At 34.6% G+C, this 8,141-nt stretch overlaps 1 non-coding gene across 1 annotated transcript; it reads right to left on the bottom strand.

Annotated features, from left to right (window-relative positions):
• Positions 1-1,726: 1,726 nt before the first annotated feature.
• Positions 1,727-1,833, bottom strand: LOC136231472 (small nucleolar RNA R71). Its single transcript, XR_010689852.1, has one exon. It is a non-coding gene; the product is annotated as a small nucleolar RNA R71 (small nucleolar RNA).
• Between the last annotated feature and the right edge of the window lie 6,308 nt (positions 1,834-8,141).

The raw sequence follows: 8,141 nt of genomic DNA, 5'->3' as shown, positions 1-8,141 counted from the left end.
ATTTTCGCAGCAGACACGTTCCTTAAACTCGACTCTTCAACATCTATAAATAGAGAGTTGATTTCAGAGTTGAGATATGATTTTTTAGAGTTAAGATTTAGTACATAATTAATGCAGAAATTCTGAGTCAAACGATTCAGAGTTTAGATTTCAAATTTTGTAAAAGCAATCTGATGTACACAAATTGTTCTTAGATTACTTACATACACAGTAGCATTTAGATTTAGATTAAGATCTTTTTATATTAGTTTACATTCTGGTAGTTGACGAACCATCTCTATTCCAAATATTCAGCGAGAAGATTAAGTAGCGGATTCGACCCTAGAGCCTGACAAACTCTTTGACGAGGTTTGAGGAAAGGATTGACGACCCCGAACTCTAATGTCGTTCGAATGCTTCCATGCTTTTTATTCTCTATAAACTTGTATCAAATTCATACTTCATCTAATAAAGTTCATGCAATTCAATAAATTTTTATGTAGCACTTCTGTAAATAATCGGAAGTGAGTTCTGGTGTTTTCATTAAAACGTAGTTAAATTCAATATCTTTACAAGGAAACTTTGTTGAACACTTAAGCAAATTCATTCTTAAGGACGATATGATCGTTAAGTTGGCTTATCGGAAATAAGTATCAATTTGGTTAAGGTAGCAATCTAACCCGACCGTAGGAGGATTGTCTACGGTTCAAAGCCCTTTAATTGAAGGAGTTTACGTTATTACATTTTTATAATTTATACAAAGTTTAAAGTTGTTTTCTTTGCTTAGTGCAAACAAACACAATTATTCTCTTATTTTAAACACTAAACGTTTCTGTTTTGTAATTCATACTCAAAACAAAATTGATTTCTAACATTCTACATATTCTAACCTAATTCTTATTCTATCGATCTCAAAACCAATTTCAAATAACGATTATCTATTTATATAAACCTTAAGTCGTATTTAATCTACACATAAATAAGTTTTTGTTGAAAAATGTTCCCTATGAGATCGATATCTTTTTATTACTATAAGCGAAACCGTGCACTTGCGGAAATCGCTCAACAAGTTTTTGGCGCCGTTGTCGGGGAACGCCAAAATTTTTAACAAAAATTTAGATTTTTTGTGTTTTATTTCGAATCTAGGTTTATACATATTTATTTCAACTTTTGTGATTTATTAATTTTAATTTACTAACATATTTATTTTTCAAATTCTGTTTTGAAGGTAGTTTCGGTTCATGTAAGATTTCAAGTTCATGCGCAGTTCTCGAAGTTCAAGCATTCCACCAAACCCCTTAGACCCAGAAATTGAAAAGACAATTAAAAAGAAAAAGAAAGATAAGAAAAACAAAATTAAGAACCACAGCCAGAAAATATGGCAACACTTATGGATTACGCTAGGCCAGGAGTAGCCGGTGTAACAAATAGCATAGTTAGACCCCAAATAAACGCACACCAATTTGAAATTAAGCCCGCTTTGCTTAATATGTTGCAAAATAATGTAACATTTTATGGGTTGCCTAACGAAAATCCTAATTCCCATTTGACAAATTTCTTAGAAATTTGCGATACTTTTAAAATAACAGATGTGACTGCCGAAGCAATCAAACTTCGCCTTTTTCCTTTCACTTTGAAGGATAGAGCCAAAGAGTGGTTAACTTCTATGCCAAGCGCAACATTTGAAACTTGGGACCAACTTGCCCAAGCATTTTTATCAAAATATTTTCCTTTAGCAAAAACCGCAAGAGTCATAAAAGAGTTAACATCTTTTTCTCAAAATGATAATGAAACTCTTTATGAGGCTTGGGAACGTTTTAAAGAACTTCAACGTTTATGTCCACACCACCAATTGCCCGATGCACTTTTAATGCAAACATTTTATAATGGATTAAACCCTACAACTAGAGGTTCAGTAGATGCTATGTCGGGAGGGTTATTTATGAAGAAGACATCAGCCCAAGCAAGAGAACTTTTGGAGGAAATGGCAATCAACAGCAGTATGTGGCCCGCAGAACGTGGACATATACCAGTGGCGAAACCATCATCCTCGACCACATCATCCGTTAAAGGTATAGTGAATCTTGATCCAATCACGATGTTACAAGCCCAATTTTCTGCCTTATCGCACAAAATTGATAGGTTTATGGCACCGTGCGATGCTAATGGTAATCCAATCCAAACGGATGTGGATTATAAAGGTATGAGCGAGATTGAACAGGTAAATTTTGTCCAAGGGCAAAACCAAACTAATAATCCTTATTCTAATACTTATAATCCTGGATGGAGGAATCATCCTAACTTTAACTGGAAAGATAATAATAATAATGCAATTGCTAATTAAAATCGTACCAATAATTATCAAAATCAATCAAGAGATACGATTAGCACTTTATCTTCTAAAATCAACAAATTCATAGATGTTATCGGTGGAAAAATAAGTAATCACGACGATGGTTTTAAACGGATCGAGAATAAATTCGACCAGCTTATTAAAAACCACTCATCTAGCATCCATAATTTGGAGGTTCAAATTGGCCAAATTGCTAAATCAATTCCATCCCGAAAAGAGGGAAGTCTTCCCAGCCATACGGAAGAAAATCCGAAAGAGCATGTAAAGGCTATCACTCTTCATTCAGGGCAAAATTACTTTGGTCCGGAAATGCCTGGAGATTCAACTTTACCAGGAACTGATTTACCAAAATCCAAAGAAGATACATTAAATACAAAAAAATTCATCAATTGACTCAAGTACAAAAACATTTGTACCCAAACCACCTTTTCCACATAAAGTCAGAAATAAGGACTATGACAAACAACTTTTAACATTTTTAGACAAACTTAAAAATTTGCACATTAATTTGACGTTTATGGATGCGATTACGCAAATTCCTAATTATGGTAAGTTCTTAAAGGATTTAATTTCAAAGAAAATTAGTTGGGAAGGAATTTCATCAATTTCACTAATTGAGGACTATAGTTCAATAGTGTCAAGCAATTTGCCTACTAAACTCAAAGATCCCGGATGTTTTACCATTCCGTGTAAATTGGGAGATATTGAATTCCCAAGTTGTCTTTGTGATTTAGAAGCAAGTATAAACTTAATGTCGTTGTCTATTTTTAATAAGTTAGGTTTAGAAGAAGATATCAAACGTACCACTATGGTTTTGCAATTAGTGGATCAAACCACTAAAAGACCATATGGTATAATTGAGGACGTTTTAGTTAAAGTTGACAAATTTATTTTTTCTACCGATTTCGTTATATTAGATTTTGCATATGACGTTAATTGTCCACTAATTTTTGGTAGACCGTTTATGAACACGGGACGTGCTTTAGTTGATGTGTCGGAAGGAAAAGTAGTTTTAAGGATAGGAGAAGATAAGATCGAGTTTAATATGAACAAAGCGATGAAATATCCTATGGAGGAATTCGCTTGTATGAAACTTGACTTAGTTGAAGAATGTGTCAATGACATTGTTCAAAAAGAAGAAATAATAGAACCTATAATGGGAGAAGAATTAGAAGATAAGGACCCAAAGCCTTTGATTCGAGAAGATGGACCAGTTCCGCCTTCAATTGTAGTACCCCCTAAATTAGAACTTAAAGAGTTACCAAACCATTTGAGGTACGCTTTCTTAGGCGAAGGCGATTCTCTACCTATAATTATCTCTAACAAGTTAACAAGAGTTCAAGAAGAAAAATTGAAAGAAGTTGTTAGAAATAGGATAGGAAGTATGGGATGGCAAATTTCAGACTTAAAAGGAATCAATCCTAGTATTGTATGCACATAATTCACTTAGAAGAAGATAAGCCACCTAAAGCGGATAGGCAAAGACACTTAAATCCGAATATGAAAGAAGTAGTAAAAAATGAGATTACTAAACTTTTAGACAATGGAATCATTTATCCTATCTCGGATTGTGAATGGGTTAGTCCAATCCATTGTGTACCTAAAAAGGGAGGCATAACTGTTGTAAGGAATGACGAAGGTGAACTAATACCTACGCGAACCACCACCGGTTGGAGGGTTTGTATAGATTATAGGAACCTAAACAAAGCAACCAGGAAAGATCATTTTCATCTACCTTTCATTGATCAAATGATCGAAAGGATAGCCAGTCATGCTTTTTATTGATTTCTAGATGGTTATTCTGGATTCTTTCAAATTTATATTTACCCGGATGACCAAGATAAAACAACCTTCACATGTCCTTATGGAACCTTTGCATATAAGAGAATGCTTTTTGGTCTATGTAATGCACCAACAACATTTCAACGTTGTATGACTGCAATGTTTAACGATTTCATTGAAGATATCGTGGAAGTTTTTATGGATGATTTTTCAGTTTATGGAGATTCTTTTGATGCATGTTTGGGAAATTTAGATAAAGTTTTGTCTAGGTGTGAGGAAACGAATTTAGTTTTAAATTGGGAAAAATATCATTTTATGGTTGACGAAGGAATTGTTTTAGGTCATAAAATATCTAAAAAAGGATTAGAAGTGGATAGAGCAAAAACTTCAGTGATAGAAAAATTACCCCCTCCAACTACTGTTAAGGGAGTACGGTCATTTTTAGGACATGCAGGTTTTTACAGACGATTTATAAAAAACTTTTTTGTAATCTCCAAACCACTTACTAATTTACTTATGAAAGATTCAACCTTTGATTTTAATGAAGATTGTGTTAAAGCTTTCGAAACATTGAAAGCAGCTTTAGTCAGTCCACACATAATTGCTAAACCCGATTGGGATTTACCTTTTGAAATCATGTATGATTCAAGTGACTTAGCCGTAGGATGTGTTTTAGGTCAAAGGAAGGATAAGAAGCTTTATGTTATTTATTATGTCAGTCACACATTGTCCGGTGCTCAATTGAATTACACCACAACCGAAAAAGAAATGCTATTGGTAGTTTTTGCACGTGATAAGTTTAGATCGTATCTGCTAGGATCTAAAGTTATTATATATACCGATCACACAGCTTTAAGGTATCTATTTGCTAAGAAATATGCAAAACCGCGTCTGATTAGATGAGTTTTGTTATTACAAGAATTTGATATATAATTAAAGACAAAAAGGGAGTAGAAACCTTGTCGCCGATCATCTATCAAGACTCGAAGATGAAAACGGTCCTGCAGGTGAAACTATCGGTATACGAGATGATTTCCCTGATGAATATCTCTATCAGATAAAAAGTGTCATGTCACCATGGTATGCGGATATAGCCAATTATCTCGCAGCTAACATTGTTCTAGAAGGGTTAAATCTCCAACAAAGGAAAAAATTCTTTTCCGATATTAAACAGTATTTTTGGGAAGATCCCTTCTTGTTCAAAACTTGTGGTGATGGTATGATTAGGAGATGCGTTAGCGAAAATGAATACGGGTCTATAATGTCAGAATGCCATTCAAGCTCTTATGGAGGGCATAATGGCGTTAGTAAAACAGTAGCTAGGATATTAGAATCTGGATTCTTTTGGCCTACATTGTTTAAGGACGTTCATTCATTTATTATTCGTTGTGACAAATGTCAAAGAACCGGGAATTTAGGAAGGAAAGATGAGATGCCTCTCACAAAGATGTTAGAAGTTGAAGTCTTCGACGTGTGGGGGATCGATTTCATGGGTCCTTTTCCCCCTTCTTTTGGTAAAACTTATATTTTAGTAGCCGTAGATTATGTTTCAAAGTGGGTTGAAGCAATTACAACACCCACGAATGATGCTAAGGTTGTCATTAAGTTTCTTGAAGATATATTTTGTAGATTTGGATGCCCTAGAGTCATGATAAGTGATGGAGGTACCCATTTCATAAACCGAAGTTTTGAATCGCTTATGAGAAAATATGGAGTACACCACCGCGTATCTACGCCATACCATCATCAATCGAATGGTCAAGCGGAGATATTAAATAGGGAACTCAAGTGGATTCTAGAAAAACAGTTTCATCTTCAAGAAGAGACTGATCTTGTAAACTTAACAATGCGTTATGGGCATACTGTACTGCATTTAAAACACCAATAGGAATGACACCATACCGATTAGTGTATGGGAAAGCATGTCATTTTCCAGTAGAATTAGAGCATAAAGATTATTGGGCTATTAAAGCACTTAACTATAATTTACAACAAGCAGGTAAGAAACGATTATTCGACTTAAACGAGTTGGATGAATTACGTCATTTATCTTACGAAAATGCAAAAATATATAAAGAGAAAGTGAAAAAATGGCACGATGCCAAAATTAAAGTTAAAAGCTTTAGCATTGGAGATAAGGTGTTGTTGTTTAATTCATGACTCCGGTTATTCCCAGGTAAACTTAAATCTAGATGGACAGGACCATTTTTAGTCGTTAAAAACATTCGACTATGGATCTTTAGAACTTGAAGGACATAACGGAGTTCGCTTTAAAGTTAACGGTAATAGATGCAAAATTTATTATGAAAACGCTCCAATTAAGGAAATTGAGTTCATAACGGAATTTCATGAAGATTAATTCGTTAATTTTCATATACTTATTTTATTTTATTTTTGTTTGAATTTTTTAGGTTAGATTTTATTTTGTTTTATTTTTACACATTTCATTTTTATGATTTCTAGTTTTTAGATGAGTTTATATCAAGTTTTGGATGCATAAAAATATATTTAAGTCATGTTTTTAATCAGATTTTAGGTAAATAGTTCGAATTAGAAGAGATTCAGGATTCTCGGTTGAGATTTCAGGAATCTCAATTGAGAAGTCCAAGGGGTAAGGAATTTTCTAAACTTACCGAGAATTTTAAATTCTCGGTCGAGTTTCAGGATACCTGGTCACGATACCCATTTCCCCTCAAAGGAAATGGCGTGTCGCGACCGAGAATCAGGATTCTCGATCACGACACGGGTACTTTCAGCACCCATCAGACATGTTTTCTTCTTCTTCCTGCAGACATAGCTGTTCAACTCGAAAAATTGAGTTTCTTCAAGTCCAAGAGGTCTGATTTTATGCTTTTTCGCATCAGAAAGACACACTATTTCATCCTATGATCCCTATAAATAATTCAAGAGGATCAGATTTTTGTTACTTACTTTTCTATTCATCTCTATCAGACAAAAATCTGATATTCTTCACACCATTTTCAAAAAGTTACAGAAACTTTTGCTACTAAAAAACCATGACTACCAAACATAAATCTTCCAAGAAGATTGCTGCTGCACGCCATAAGCGTATTGATTTATCAGAACGCTGTGGTGCACCATTTCCCATTTATAACCATGATGAAGGAAGACACTATTACCGGTTCCGTTATGCTATATTTGTAGGAATGCTGTACATGGATGAGTTCTTGAATGATGAACTCGGGATTAGCGATGATATGAATCGATATTTAGAGAATTTGGGCTGGACCAAATTCGCCCATATGAAGTTTCCAATAATCGGAGATTGGATCCTTGAATTTTTATGTACAGTATGCTTCATGAATAAGCGTCAGGTTCGTCTTAGTTTTCGCAAGGATGGCGAAACTTTCACCTTCGGTTACCCTGAATTATATGTCTGGTTTGGTTTCCCACCACGGGATACTTCATATCACCATCCTGGCAGAGATATGACATCTAGAGACATTTGGAGGATGTTAATAGGATTCTGGCGTTTCAATCCAAGTCTCGCCTACAACAAGTGCATCCACTCCAATTCAATGCTTTATTTGCACAAGTTCATGTGTCATAGTTTATTTGGATAAACTGGCAGCAGTATGGTCCAAGACACGGACTTATATGTCTTAGGCGACATATTTCAAAGCAACACCGTAAATTCTTTCAAAATATTGATGGAGGGTTTGATTGCCGCTTCTCGTTCTAAAGATAAGAAGATTGGATATGGGAATATTATTTGTGGCATAATACTGGGAGCCAAAGGAGCAGCATATGTTCCTTGGACTGATGCAGAACCATTTCCAATGATGGATTATGAATTTTTAGAAAAAAAAGGGTCTCGTGAAACGTATCTTTCGGGTTGGCCCAAGGTTTCTTTCTGTGGAAGAAAGACAGATCTTCATGCAGATGAAGATTGATCCTTATAGGGCAAGGCGAATCCCAATTCCGCGGGATGACTATTTAGTTTCAGTTATTTAGGTTTTATTTGTTTAGTTTGTGTTTGATTTGTTTTTTTTTAATTTTTCCTTGT

Source organism: Euphorbia lathyris, chromosome 5 (genome assembly GCF_963576675.1).
Source record: "Euphorbia lathyris chromosome 5, ddEupLath1.1, whole genome shotgun sequence".
NCBI classification, from domain to species: domain Eukaryota; kingdom Viridiplantae; phylum Streptophyta; class Magnoliopsida; order Malpighiales; family Euphorbiaceae; genus Euphorbia; species Euphorbia lathyris.
This window is presented reverse-complemented; position numbering and strand designations above follow the sequence as displayed.